Source organism: Rattus norvegicus, chromosome 6 (assembly GCF_021556685.1).
Source record: "Rattus norvegicus strain SHRSP/BbbUtx chromosome 6, alternate assembly SHRSP_T2T, whole genome shotgun sequence".
Taxonomy (NCBI): domain Eukaryota; kingdom Metazoa; phylum Chordata; class Mammalia; order Rodentia; family Muridae; genus Rattus; species Rattus norvegicus.
The window spans coordinates 63,720,718-63,736,545 of NC_141539.1; the positions used below are offsets into that span (position 1 = coordinate 63,720,718).

Genomic DNA, 15,828 nt, shown 5'->3' on the forward strand with positions numbered 1-15,828 from the left:
ATTGAGTTACTTGGGACAGATTTGATCGTCACCAGTAGAATATCTGATTTCTTCTTGTTGTTTCCTTTTTGCACACAACTACTTAACAAACCACAGCCACCAACAACTAACCAACAACACGCTCAAGCTCTTGGGGCCGGAGCATTTATATATCCTCTGATAAGTCCCTAGGATCCCAAACATCACACAATCACAAAAACTATCTGATGCTAGAAAAATCACACCCCCGCTAGAGCACGAGGCAAATCATAGTCAGCTGCTGTGGACAATCTGGAACAGCCCCATATTCCACACTTGGGTTTAAAACGAAAATACATTCTTATAGTTATGTGTTTTTTAAAGAATACAATGCTCTCTTCTAGGTATATGCATGTGGTATGCATACAAAGATGTAGGCAAAACATTTATACACACAAAATTAAAAAACTCTGATAGACATTTCAAAATGTACCTCGAAAACATTGTTAAAATTGAAAAAAAAAAAGGTCAGAATGGAGTGGCGTGCATAGTAGAAGAGAAGTAGAACTAGATATACCATGGCCAGTACAAGACAGTCCTCTGGCCACCTCCAAGCCCATCTCACCCCATTGCTGCCTGCTAGGCAGGGAACATTGTATGAAATTACCAAATAAGTATAAAGACTATTATGCTGGGGGAGAGGGAGGGGGGAGGAGAAGGGGAAGGGGGAAAGGAAGACACTGTTAGACAAAAATAGGCCTTGAAGATGGGTAGTAGTGGAACAAGCCTTTTAACCCAGTCCTCCTAGCACTTCTAGCACTTGGGAGGCAGGCAGGTGGATTTTTGTGAGTTTGAGGTCAACCTAGTCTACAAAGCCAGTTCCAAGAGCTGTTACACAGAGAAAGCCTGTCATAAAAGACAAAACAAAACCAACCAAACAAACAACAGGCCACAAAAAAAGACCACAAATTATATATGATTCTATTCATACCAGAAGCAACTATAGTGACAGAAATTAGTGGTTTTTTAAGACTGGCAGTTTTTAGGGCATATAGAATGTTCGCATTGAATATTAACAGTTCTCCAGACTCATGTGATGGATGTTTGGTCCTCATTGGGAGCTACCGTTTTGGAAGATGGTGTAAACTTTGGAAGGGGTAAGGATTAAACAAGTTGCTGGGAAAGTGCCACTTGATGGACCTGGTTCCTTCTTTCTCTGTTTCCTTTCAGACAAATAACATCCTTTACCATATACTTCTATTGCTGGGTCTTCTATCCCTATGCATGGAGGCAAACAATCACAAAGTGAAACCTTGGGATGCAGGACTTCAATCAAACCTTTCTTCTTTCTGCCAGCCATTCAGCCATTCTGTCACAGCAGCAGTAAAGTTGACCAAATAGGGACTAACTAAAGGGTAAAGGGTTTCTTTGTGAGGGGTAAAAATGTTTACTGATTATGGTGATGGCTGTACAACTTTGTGAGCATGCATTCCACATGCATTATCTCAACACATTTCCCTCCCTAACACACTAAGTTTAAAAAAAGATACTAGTGCACATGGAGCACACTTCTCTCTGGTAGATACCAGTGAGAAATGGTAGCAGTACTCAAGAGAAGACTTCATACACACACTGATACTCCATACACACACTGATACTCCATATACACACTAATACTCCATACATACACTGATACTTCATACACACACTGATACTCCATATACACACTGATACTTCATACACACACTGATACTCCATACACACACTGATACTCCATATACACACTGATACTTCATACACACACTGATACTTCATACACACACTGATACTCCATATACACACTGATACTTCATACACACACTGATACTCCATACACACACTGATACTTCATACACACACTGATACTTCATACACACACTGATACTTCATACACACACTGATACTCCATATACACACTGATACTTCATACACACACTGATACTTCATACACACACTGATACTTCATACACACACTGATACTTCATACACACACTGATACTTCATACACACACTGATACTTCATACACACACTGATACTTCATACACACACTGATACTTCATACACACACTGATACTTCATACATACACTGATACTTCATACACACACTGATACTTCATACACACACTGATACTCCATACATACACTGATACTTCATACACACACTAATACTCCATACATACACTGATACTTCATACACACACTGATACTTCATACACACACTGATACTTCATACATACACTGATACTCCATATACACACTGATACTTCATACACACACTGATACTCCATACATACACTGATACTTCATACACACACTGATACTTCATACACACACTGATACTCCATACATACACTGATACTTCATACACACACTGATACTTCATACACACACTGATAGTCAAAATGTATGAAGCAGCAGGCCATGGAACCAGCCCAGGTGCACACCAACAGAGACTGGGAAAGAAAAGATGGAATCCTGTCATTTTCAGGAAAACACACAGACAGATGATCACGGGATGCACAATAAGCTATATACAGAAAGATGGCGCATCATATACGTTCTCATATCCATGGAAACAACAAATAAATGCTTCACAGATATCAGAGTGACTATTAGAAAGATGAAGGGAACCAAGTACTGAGGAAAAGAAGGACAAGAGACAGAATTGTGGATATTGTCAAAATGTACAGATATGTCACAATATAATCTACTAATGACTTAACACCTGCAACAAAACACACATGTTCAATGAATAAATGATGTTTACATTTATTCATAATTCTAAAACTTGGATTTATGTATACTTATATACAAGTGAGAAAATATATACATCATATAGAAATTATAAATGAACATAGATTTACTACTTGGGGTTGAGATTTTCAGTGCAACCAACATTTGCTGTGAAAATTGCCATTATTCTTCCTACAGAGAAAAATTTCAAATAAGAAAGTCAAGTAGCATAGATTCCTGCTAGAGGCCCATATGTGTGACAAGTGTAGCTTTTCTCCTTTCCCAACCGTAATTTCACAAGTAAGACTAGAAATTCTATTTGCAGTAAGAGACATATCTTATCCTCTGCAGGCTTGTCAGCTATGGCCGGCTGTACCTTTTCAAACTGTAGTCCAATCGAAGACAAGTAAGGAGTCACCCTGCAATCTCATTTCACAAAAAAGAGGAAAAATAAGGTGTCTGTAACAGGAGCTGAGGGCAGGTCGTCTCTTAGCAACCCTGAGACGCTATATTGTGAAGACTCTTGAGTGTGCTTCTCTCTAGAAGCCTGCAACCCAGCTTGGTAGGCACAGAACACTTTTCTTTTAACTCCCATACTTAATTCTCTGTTAGAACCCTTCATACTGACTCCTCCTGAAGTCAGCCTCAACACGGGAGAGGGGACAGAATAGCTCACGGGCGCTGTGGGCAGCAGCACTGAACTGTCCTTAGCTCATACCCTATGGTCACTGAAGAGGCTAGTCTGTGCTTTATAAGACAACTCTGCCTCCAAACCAAATCAAGTTTGAAGATGTACTTATTTTCAGAGAAGACTAGGCTATAGCATTGTCCGTGTAGGATAGCTCATTTATGAAGATGGAGATTTGGCCATGACTGTAGTCCGTAGTTCTTCTAGTGTGTACGCTTGGAAGCTCAGTCACCAAGTGGTGCTTTCAGGAGGTTGCGTGCCTTTGGGAGCCATTTAGGCTATGAGAAGCTGCCCTTGTGAAAGGTGTGGCGACTTAGCTGCCTCATCCCTTCTACTATATCAGAAACAGCAGGGCCGCCCGCCTGTGAACTGAGAGATTAAGTAGTTCAAAGTAGCAGCAGGTGATTCTGAACAACAAAAAGCCTTGAGCTCTGGAAGCTACAATTACTTAAATAATTAAAAAGGCAAAAGAGCAATTAGTCCAATCGGACAGACAGGAAGACTCAGTCACATAAGCAGTAGAAATTATAGCCATCATTTTCTATGAGAACTCTAATAGAGTTTCTCAAGGGGAATACAACTGTAAAAGTAACACTGGTTTATCAAATGCGACAAGTGGAAACTGATTTAGTATTTAGAGACAACACCTTAGAATACTACATACACGACAATGTCACAATACAGTCATCAGCTGTCAGTTTCAGAAGGAACATAATGTCTGCTGCTGCACTGATGCCCCTGTTGACTCAGCTCTGTCACTGAGGAAAGAGATGCTAACAGGCTGGTACTTGCACTGACAATGTCACTGAGCAAACTCCTATGACCTCCACAGCTGCTGCCAAACAGCTCATGTCCTAAAGGCAGTCAGGCCCACAGACCTCAGGGCAGTGCTTCTTAAACTGTCCCTTTGCAAGGCTGTGACATGGAGGTCTGGAGGAAGGTCTTTAAGGATAGTATCTTTGGGACTTGGGAGATGCTCAGTCAGTAAACTGCCTGCCGCAGGAGCATACGTGGGAATCGGAGTTAGATTCCCGGGCACATACAAACAATGGGGCATGGTAGTATACAGTAATGCTAGCCAGCACTACCAGCCTAGAGAGGACTTGACTGGAGACAAGAGAACCCTGAATCTCATTGGCTGGCCAGCCTAGACAAATGGATGGACTTCAGGTTCAGTGAGAGATTCTATCTGAAAATATAAAGGTGCAGAGTGACTGAAGAAGACTCCAGGATTGACGTCTGGTCTCTATGTATACATGCATCCAACACATATGTATCTGCATACACATGTGCATACCCACACTAACAAGTACATACATCACACACACCCACACATGCACAGCACAGAACACACTGAAGACAAATAGAAGAGGGTGAACAACTGAGCTACAGCTTCAGCCCTTAACACACAGCAGAGAGGTGTCTAATCCTATCCCAGGGCTGGGTACCAAGGCAAGAGGAGCACACATCACCCACCAGGCATCTGAGCACCATGCAAGAGAGCGAAAAGTATTATAGTCCAAACTCTAACATGGGAAGTGAACTCAGAAACTGATAGAGGAAGGAAGAGAATGGACAGTTGGTTTCTTTTAGGCTGAGGCAAGAAGTGAGGAAGAACATTTTCTAGAAAAGGTGAAGGTAAAATCTAAACCAAGCCATAAGGACTTAAGAGAAAAACAGGCAAGGAAAAGATACAAGGAAGAGACAATATGGATGAGGGCTGGTGGACTGGATATATGACGAATTTTACAAAAATATGCTGACATAATCAGAGTGGACGCTCAGGTAACCTTGGGCTCAGAATCAGCAGACATCACTGAAGAACAGGAGGCACTTCACCAATGGACATCAGTGTAGATGCCTGCCAAGGCCATGGCAGGAGAACTGCAGGAGTACATTCTTGACTTGGACATTGTGGCCAACATTTGTCACCACCCCACTGCTCTAACAACCAATCTTCTATTAAAGACAACCCAGATTTAAGGCTCACAGTGAACCCGAGAACAGTTCCAGTCCTTGCCCATTAATGATTACGTTAATGCTAGTTAGCTGTCCAGTGAATTGTCCTCAGTTCTTAGGGACCCCTGATTCAGAGCAGGCAAATTTACTGAGGAGGAGATGCTGTAGAAGTAGGTCTTCACGCCTGAAGAACTACCCTTGGCATGATTACAGGCAGGACACTTTGTTTTACCTCTCCAGATACATTGTATTTTATTTTGCTACCTTTTGTTTCTGATGGATCCATCAATTCCTTTGTTTCCCCTTGAAATTTTGATTCAGATTATATGTACTCCCTGCTATTTAATTCCCTGGATCTCATGTAGGTCTCAAGTCATGTTAAGTTTTTTTTAAATATGCAAAGGCTTTAGAATAACTTTTAGCAAAGGGGGGTATTGACAAATTAATTAATATTTGGTGATAGATCCCAAATACTCCTGTTATTTTCACCAAGGGAACTAACTAGAGAAAGCAGACAACTTTAAATGTACAATTCCTTCCTCCCTCCCCCCTCCCTCCCTCCCTCCCTCCCTCCCTCTCCCCTCCCTCCCTCCCCCCTCCCTCCTTCTCTCCCTCCCTCCTTCCCTCTGCCTTCTTATCTTTCTGCCTGCCTGCTTCCCTCCTCTTCCTCCTCCTCTTTTGGTTAAGACAGTGTTTTTCTGTGTTGTCCTGGCTGTCCTGGCCTCTCATTGTCGATCAGGGTGGCCTTGAACTCAGAATTGTGTTTGCCTTCTGAGCTCTAGGATAAAAGGTGTGCCACCACTTTTGCTTGGCAACAATTTCTTGCACAATAAACTGGAAGATATATATTTTTGTTTTGTTTTTTCTTTTTTTTTCTTAACCTCTCAAAATGACCCATTTGAAGTAAATACACTAGGAAGTATAGCTAAATTGTGAAAAAGTTGATGGGAAAAAAGTTATTTGAGTTAGGAATGCTTCATGGATTGCAGCACTTAATGTAAGATGGGGGTGGGGGGGGAAGGGGATAGACTACTTTCTTGCTTCAGAAACTAAAGAACACACCATGCTGAGGAAAACATTTGCAAGCCATTTAGTGACCTATTCAAACACATTACAAAAATGGGGGAAAAGCCAGAATGGGAATACGGAAGAAAAATATAGGAAAAAAAAGCTACAACCTAGCATCAGGACCACGTGGTACTCATCTGAGCTGTCTGAGAAAACTCACAGTACATGCAGCCTGGCCTTAAAGAGCACTCAGTAGGAGATTGAGTATCTCTGGAATTTGGGTAAGGGTGGCTTGGCCTTGCCAATTCTCCTGGCAAGAAAGGAGAGCTGCAGCTCTATGTAGACATTTTAATAATGGAGCGAGTAAGACAAACATTTCCCTCCCTCACATATCATGCTGAACTTTACTACAAATGTCAGCGTTTTCAAAGGTTTTTTTTAAAATTAATATACATAGGCATCAAGACACATATTTCCTTATTGCAAATCCCAAGGACATGAGGTCTTGTGTGAAAATTCTTATAGCTAGAAAACTCTGAAAAAAATGTACTGTGGGTCAGAACAAAGCAGAGGACTGTAGGAGACCTGTGGGGATTTTGATCACAGGGACAATGTCAGCTATGAGCTCCTTACAAATAAGAAAAGCATGGCTTTTAAAGTTACTTTATCTGGGAAATAAAGAAAATTCAAAGTACAGATTTCAGCATTAGTAAGTGAGGTGAGCATTTACACTGAGACTTAACTGATCTTAGCCCTAAGATGATCCCTTGAACTCGGAACTCACATCTGCCTAATGGTCACGAGTAAGGAAGAAACAGAAAAGCCTCAGCTATATGTCTGGGGCAGGGAAGCAGCCAGAGACTCCACCAGCAGGGGTGGGTCACAGGGCACGGGGTGTGGGGAACAGGACATGGTGGGTTGGTTCTGGGTTAGAAAGCTCACACATTTTAGGGAATCAGACAAACTTCAGAACCAACAGATCCTTCTAACTGGAGTCCTCATGCCCTTTGCAGCCCCTGCATCTCCTCAGCAAGTAGGGGAAACCCACTTTGTTCTGCATGGCCCACAGGTCTTTTCAATGAAGTCCTTATAGCCTTTTCAGCCCTGTTATTTATTCAGGCTTTGAGAAGATGCAGGTAGAGAGGTCCCTGAGCCCTGATAGAGACTCCTCCACAGGAAAGACCTACTTACTCTTGGTCAACTGACAGAGTCCTGTCCAAAAACCACTGTCTCTGAACCTTGCAGAGAGACGTGGAAGCTGGAGACCTCTTACTTCCTGTGCCTTTCTGCTTGGTTCTCACTTCCTGTGACTCCATGATCTTCTGCATGGCTCCCCTATTCTAGAAACTAAAGGGTTCCTTCAAGAGAGGCATTTGGTCCTTGTTTTTTTGTGCATGCATAATTAGTGCTTAGTAAACACCTGCTGAGACTCAAACCCAGAAGACCAGGAACGTGAATCTTCTATTTCTGGGGAGAACTGCCAGCATGTTCTTTTAACTGGGAAGATTTACTGACTGATTTGGTGACTGCTCGGCCTAGTGGAGGACAACATCCCAAGTCTCTGAAACATCCAGTCACAACAGAGAGGCTCAGAATGTTAGATATCTCAGAGGTTAGTTATCAGACGTTGTGATCTGTTACTTCTCTCCATGGACTGCAACTTTTAGGAGACTGTGACTTGTTTTAAAAAACAAAATCCCGGGGTTGGGGACTTAGCTCAGCGGTAGAGCGCTTGCCTAGCGAGCACAAGGCCCTTGGGTTCAGTCCCCAGCTCCGAAAAAAAGAAAAGAAAAAAAAACAAAAACAAAAAACAAAACAAAAACAAAAACAAAAAAAAAAAAAGAAAATCCCAGCCAATGAAGGCTCAGGAACCAGATGCTGGAGTGAAAATCTGCTAGCTCTGAGAGGCAGAAAAAAATACCCAGCTGACCTTCCTACTACACGGATAAAGTCCCAAAAGGACAAAGTCCCTTCTCCAGGCTGTCTTAAATACCCTTCAAAGTCAATGTCCACCCTTTCTGTTTACTTACATTCACTTCCTATCAGCTGATGCCTTGCTCTGCCTCTTGACCGAGGGTTGACTTTATTTAGCTCTTGGATTAAAGGTATGTGCTAGGGCTGATCCACACAACGAGGTTTTCCAGTAAGTAAATCAATCTTAGAGTTCACAGTATGAGCTGTAACACGTGATGCGTGTGACGCGTGTGATGCGTGTGATGCGTGTGATGCGTGTGATGCGTGTGTTACTGCACAGCATCTTGCTCTTCTGCTTCTCTCTCCTGAAAGGTGCCACTCTAGTTCAGCTGCTGTGTCACTGATGGGAGCTGGAGCTTTCTGACCTGCCCGTAAGCGCATCTCTTCCCTGTTAAATTATAAGCTCAAAGAAGGCGGCGCAGACTGTATCTTGTCCTTTTAGCACATTTCTCAAGGTGATTTCTTTCCGTATCAACAACAAAGCAAACTCACTCTATAAACATTTACAGTTTAAAGGAGGAAGATGCGCGTTACATGAGTCAAGTGAGACAAAACTGCGGTCAGCTCTACAGGGGCCCTTTCAGTTTGCACACTAGTGCTCCATACAGCCTGCTATTTACACATGTGCAGTGACTCATGTAACTTTCACTCATATAACTTTTTTTTTTTTTTTTTGGTCTTTTTTTTTCGGAGCTGGGGACCGAACCCAGGGCCTTGTGCTTCCTAGGCAAGCGCTCTACCACTGAGCTAAATCCCCAGCCCCTCACTCATATAACTTTACGTCTTTAAATATTATCAGCCAAGCAGTCACACTAACTGCAGCACCATGCAGAAATATTATTACTTTTGTTTTGCTTATAAAAAAGCAGATGTGCAGAAACTGAGGTTTATTCAAGATCTCCCCGTGTGTGACTAACCCGATTCTTCTGCCTACAAACTCAGGGTTCTTCGCACATTCTGCCCTCAATCTCGTCCCGAGACTAGATTTCAGGGCTGTACAGATGAAGGACAAGTTGATCACTATTTCTCCATAAGCAAAAGGACTTGGGATATTCTATAGACACTCAAAGTAGCTTAAAAAAATGAACAAAAAATAGAGTAAAAATGGCGATGATGGCAAATTTACATTGTAACAGTTGTATATATTTAGTAATAAAGACTTGATATTAATGGGTGCAGTGGGTTGGAACTTAAGTTCCAAATCCAGGAAGCCAAGCACTAGGCACCGACTTCTACAGAGTTAAAAAAAAAAAAAAAAGGATGCTACTGCGTGCATGCCGATTAGTCTGAACAGGATGAAGAGCATCTGGAAATAAGGGTAACATAGTCAGTAAATGCTGCTGCCTGAATGGTGACCCACAGAGCATATACCATCTAGCACCTGAGGATGTGATCTTACTTTACAACAGGGTTTTTGCATTCATAATTATGGGTAAAAATCTTGAGATTCAATCATAGTGGGTTATGACAAGCTCTCAATGTAATCACACAGGTCTTCATTAGAGACAGGAAGGGAGAGGAAGTGGGAACAGGAGAAGGGAACATAGAGAGACTAAGACAGGTAGCTTGAGTTGTGCTGCCACCAGCCAAGAACATGCAGTGCCACCCAAAACTTCAAGAGGCAGAGACAGTTTTCCCTTGGAGTCTTCAGAGGCAGAGTGGCCATAGTTCCTTCTGGTCTTCTGGCCTTCAGAACCATGAGGGAGCACATTTCAATGTCATAAGATGTGGAAAGCCGTGATAACATTCGCCATTACAAGATGGCGCTGGCTTCCGCTGCGCCAGCCCGACTTCCTTTCAGGAAACTAGCTGTGTGCGCATGTGCAAGAGTGTGTTTGTGCCAAGTCTTTGCCCACCCCGGGGCGTGCCAATGAGACCATGGGTAAGCGACCAATCAGGCGTGGACACGCCACATTAGGGTGTATATAAGCAGCGCCATTCTGGGGCTTGGTCTCTTCCTCTTTAAGATGCAATAAACGCTTTGCTGCAGAAGGATCCTGGTGTCCGCGCGTCGTTCTTGCTGGCGAGACGTTAGGCGCGCGACAATAAGAGACAATAGTTTGTAAGAATTTAGAGAGACCTTAGGAAATATAGTAACAAGCTTAATCACTAACATTAAAATCCATTTCTCTATAAGCAGGTATAGATTCTTCTAAAAAACTATTAGTTTATGAGGAAGCCTACAAAAATTATGTAGTGACTTTAGCTGTGACTTCTGGAAAGATTTCGCATTACAAGTGACACTTGGGTGGGGCCATGGTGGCACATACCTTCAATCTCAGCACTCATAAGGCAGAGACAGGCAGATCTCTGAGTTTAGGGCAGCATGGTCTACAAAGGCAGTTCCAGGACAGCCAGGGCTACACAGAGAATACCAGTTTCAGAAAAATCCAAAACAACTACCTTAACCACCAACTGCAAAAAAGTGACACTTGGGGCTGGAGGGATGGTTCCTCTTCCAGAGAGCCCTGAATTGATTGCCAGCACCCAGAGGCTCATGAACTTCTGTGACTAGTCCCAGGGCACCAGGCATGAATGTGAAGTACACATACAAGCAGATGAAACATCTACACACATACAATAAAGAAATTAAAAAAAAAGGGGAAAAGGCGAGTGAAGCACGTAGTTATGGAATACAACTTAGGTTGGATAAAGCTCTAAACCAGCTCACAAACAAACGGGAATGTATTTGAACTCCTGCAGATAGCGATCACTGATAAAGTTATAACTGCTTTTGGTAACTGTAAGAATGATATATTTAGTTCTCTAATGCATTGCTATAAACTATACAGCAAGCCTAATTTCAGGAGGAGTAACAGGACAAAAGGAAGTCATCCAGCTTTGCCTTGCAAACTGCCTAAGTCAGTCTACCAGGAGACCACATTCAGTGAGAGAGTCCTGAAGAAATGGAGAGTTGCCAGTTGGATCTCATGACTGCCAACTAGGAGTGAATAACAACGGGTACTATGAATCACATTAAAACTGTTTTAAACAACCTTTCATCACGCAATTTCTCTACAAGCATCAAAGACAGCCTGAATTTATCATCTAATTCATAAACGGCAACGTTCTAAAGACACCAATGCCACACACAAATAGGTTAAAAATGGACTCACATTCCTGAAATCATTGAAAGCTGATAGAAGAATGTGGGTTAAATTTTTAATTAACTTAAATAATACATTAAATAACCATGGTAACCAAACAATATAATAAAGGTCAGGGTTGAGCACTCTAAACTATGGGTCAGAAACTCAGCAACATGGATTACTGAGAAACATATCTGTTCTGTATTCAACAGTTAAGTCTTAATGCAAATGTAGTAAGAGATGATATTAAAATTAAATGAATTGGAATACAGGTATAGGTTAGTGGTAGAGCACATTCTAAGCAGTGTGGATGTTAAAAGCAAAGGGGAAAGGAAAGAGAAAGAAAAGGCACTGACTTGAGTAAGTATTCTCATAGAGCTAAAACGGTAGGTTTTATTTCTATAATTTTTAAGTTATTATATCTTGGAGATATTATATATATGTACAGTCTCCTTCCTGGATATAATGGGAGAAATACTCCTAAAAGAAGCTCTATCAGTCAATAGAAAGAGATGCTGTTTCTTGTATAACTGCATTTAGCAGCCTCCACATTCTGGATTAAAGGCACAAAGTCAAACCAGGATGCTGTGAAGGGTCCACCCCAGAGGTCCTATCAGAGGCACATGGGAGGCCTCGTCTTAGAATTTTCTGGAATGTCTAAATTCTTAATAAATAATGGAAGATTACCCTCACTAGTTTCCTATATTAAATTCCATGGAAGACTAGCATACATAAAATTGGAGTAAGTGTAATTCATAAATGGAAAGTGGTAGTTAAATGTTTGGAAAACTAAATAAAATATCTGCCTCCTGGACAACCATAAAATTAGAATAGATTCTGGAGGAAAGCTACTTAAATTGTAAATCTGTCAATTGTTCACTCATGAAATTCTATATATGTAAAAAATACTTTTTGTTGGGGTTGGGGATTTAGCTCAGCGGTAGAGCGCTTGCCTAGCGAGCGCAAGGCCCTGGGTTCGGTCCCCAGCTCCGGAAAAAAAAAAAATACTTTTTGTCTTATAATTCTATGGAATCAAGAGTACTGTCCCTATAAGCATAAATAACATTAATTTAACGTTGGTTCTAGCTAATTCACTTACACAATGAATAAAAAATTAAATTTCTATACATCTTAAGAGCATGACAGCTTAGAAATGAATTTCTTGATCACGATCCTAGAACTCTAACACCAACCTCTGCTTGATCTCCGCCGGCCTCCTCCACTAGCCATGGACCCCTAACTGCTCCTGGGCCACAGTGGACCCTGCTTCTGCTCCTGAGCTGGCTCCTGCAAATGCAGATGCAGATGCACCTCCTGCAAGAAAAGCTGCTGCTCCTGCTGCCCCAGGGGCTGTGTGAAGAGCTCCCAGGGCTGCAGCTGCAAAGAGGCTTCAGAGAAGTGCGGCTGCCATGCCTGAAGGGAGGGCATCCCCACAATGGTACAAATAGAATATGTAGGAACCTAGCTTTTTCTGTACAACCCTGACCCATTCTGTTCTCCACACCTTTTTCTATAAAGCATGTAACTGACAATAAAAAACGGGAAAAAAATGAATTTCTTCACAGTCTGCTCTCTAAGGGGTTTAGTTCATCTCTAGTTCACCTAGGTTCTCAGAAAATGTGAGCTTTGCTGGGCATGGTGGTCCACGTCTTTAATCCCAGCACTCAGGAAGTAGAGGAAAGACCTATGTGCGCTTAATACCGTCCTGGTCTGTGTTGGGAGTTCCAGGCCACCTGGAGCTACATGCAGAAACCCTGTCCCCAAAGCAAAGAAACAAAGAAGCAACAACAAGGTAAACGTGCATGTCTGGTATACTCTGCCTTTCGAGTACTCAAAGGAAAACAGGTCTGGATACGCTCAGAGACAGAGTGCCTGTCTAGTATGCAAAGACACTGGGTCTGGAAAAACAACATCCAACAAAGCAAGCAGAAAATAAGACTGTGCCCTCTTTAAGGGAACAATGATAACTGCTGGTACCAAAAAATAGCTCACGAACGTGGGTAGTTATGGACATGATCTAATCTGTTGTCAATATTTCATAAGGGAAATAATAGCAATAGGGATGTTAGGCCACAGCACCCAATTCCTTACACTGTAGGGATCGTAAAAAAGAAGGGTGCTATCACTTTATTCTGTAGAGTTATCTTACAATTTGCTGACACTCAGAATGAAAGAGCTCAGCGTTAGGAGTTCAGCGGCCACATGACCGTTTGTGATGTTGCGTCTGGTGCTGGGTCTCCTGCGTGCATCACTCACGAGCACGTCCTACCGTCACTGTGGCTGTGTTCTCTAACACAGTGGCTCTGTGTCAACTCAGTCCACTTGGCCTCCGCTTTACGGAGTCTGGAGTGCTAGCTGCTGGCATATGGCCAGTTTCTTGATATCAAATCTTTACTTGTATTCTTTCTCTAGTAACTGGATTCTTCATCTGTTGACCCAATCTATAGAACTTAATTGACTTGATAATTCACCCAGAATCCATGGTCCCCCAAACCTGCTTCCCTAAAGCCTATAACTTGATTCTTGTCCCCGAAGCCCTGCTTACCTGCTGATATGCCCTTGCTACCAACAAAGACCCTTGTCCCCTCTGCAATCTTTCCTTAAGGAAGCCTGGTCCTTCTCAGCCTTCGTCATTCAGTTTTAGCTGGAATCCAGTTAGGTCAATTTGCATAAGTTCTCAGTATCTTATCATTCTGATAGCTGATCGAAGTCTCCATTCTTCCACCAGCCCTGAGATGTACCTGATCACCCTGGTCAGCTTTAAGAAAGAATTTCTCTTTACCTCTATGCATTCTCTCAGAAATTTCTACCTTCCAACTTTGAGCACCCTCAATCTTCTTGGCTATAAATCACCATTTCCCCTTGTATCTGGAGTTGAGCACAGCTCTATACAGAGAACTATATTACAACAGGCAAGCATTCCTGAATGTGTAATTGATGATTCGCTTATATCCATGATGGGCTCTTCCTAAATCTGATCAGAAGTAGTCTAATGATCTATTTATGTTGTCTTGGAGCGAGGGACTCAGAAGCCAACTCTTGGCAAAGGCCCTCAGCTAATTTTCTAACCTGACACAACTGATTAATGAAAGTCAAATGTGGAATTCATTCTTGAGGAAATACTCTGATATGTGCTTTCTACAGAACCCAGGAAATGTAAACTCAATGCCTTTTTTAAAACAGGGCTATCTGGAAGATTTAATTGAAAGAACCCGATACAAGCTTATGCTCTCATTGATAACCATGATATGTTGATCAGGGGTACAAATGACTGAGACCAGTCAGAAGCAGAAGTGGGATCGAGACCCCCAGTCCATGTCTTCATTAATCCCTATTTTCTATGTATTTTTTTCTATTGCTGCTGGAAAAATAACTCAGTGAGCATCCCAGTCAGTTATTAGTAATAATTCCTCTCCTCAATGGCTGCATACTTGAAAAGCTCTCAAAAGCCATTCATAAATTGGTCTGTGAGAAACTCCAAGGAGCTCCAGGCTCTCACCTTCCTTTCATTCTCGTTCTCTTTCTTCTTTGAGGAAATTAGTTACATGTGATTTAGAAAAGATAGCCGGATTAATGCTGCAGCCCAACAACAGAGCCTGCTATTAATTGCTTTCTGATGGTAATTACCATCAAATATTTTCTTTTCTAATTGGCTGTTACTGTTGAAGAGCAGTCTGTTATACAACAGAAGATTGTGCTAAATAAACGACCACAATTACAGTTCTGAGGTCCTTACTGGGGGAAAAAAAATCAAGTATTTCTACGTGTTCAGATAAAAGCATTCATTAGAGGTGAGATGGGAAAGGCCATCTTTCCGTTAAGAATTAAGAAAGCATTAGAGAATAGGAATTTCCTTCCTTATACAAATAAAGTCATTTACAAACCTCAGTAAGTTCCAAAGTCAATACACATCATAGATTTAGATGTGTCCACTTATTTCAGGAACGACAAGGAAACAGAATGACCATTTGCTCTGCTAAGACGGGGACGCCGAGCAGAACACAGACACTCCACAGGAGGAAGCGAGAAGCTGGTCCTCAGCTACCACTCAAACAAGCCCAAATGCCATCACAACATGAAACTGTCTCTGAGACTAAAGGTAAAAGGAATATGTGACAGTCCCTAGATTTATGGGCTTTTCTACACAACCAGGACGGGACTTGTCCTTGTAGAGCTTTGCTGAACTCCGGTTTTCTTTTAGTCTATACTTGCTTCAACGCTATATGCAGGAGCTGGCTGTGTAAGTGACAGAGTGCTTGCCTAATGTGCAGGACTCTCTGGGTTCAGTTATCAGCAATATAAGACAGACTGGTACCTCCCAGTGCTGGGAGGCAGCATCTACATTCCAGGCTGGCAGGCCTACACACGGAGTTCCACAG

The 15,828-nt window shown here is 42.1% G+C and overlaps 1 protein-coding gene and 1 long non-coding RNA gene across 3 annotated transcripts in view; both read right to left on the reverse strand.

Annotated features, from left to right (window-relative positions):
• Zfp277 (zinc finger protein 277) overlaps positions 1-15,828 on the reverse strand; it is a 128,209-nt gene that overhangs the window by 104,858 nt on the left and 7,523 nt on the right.
• Positions 6,446-10,380, reverse strand: LOC148005214 (uncharacterized). The gene is made up of 2 exons (XR_015622387.1): positions 9,128-10,380; positions 6,446-9,008 (listed from the first exon to the last, which is right to left on the reverse strand). It is a non-coding gene; the product is annotated as an uncharacterized LOC148005214 (long non-coding RNA).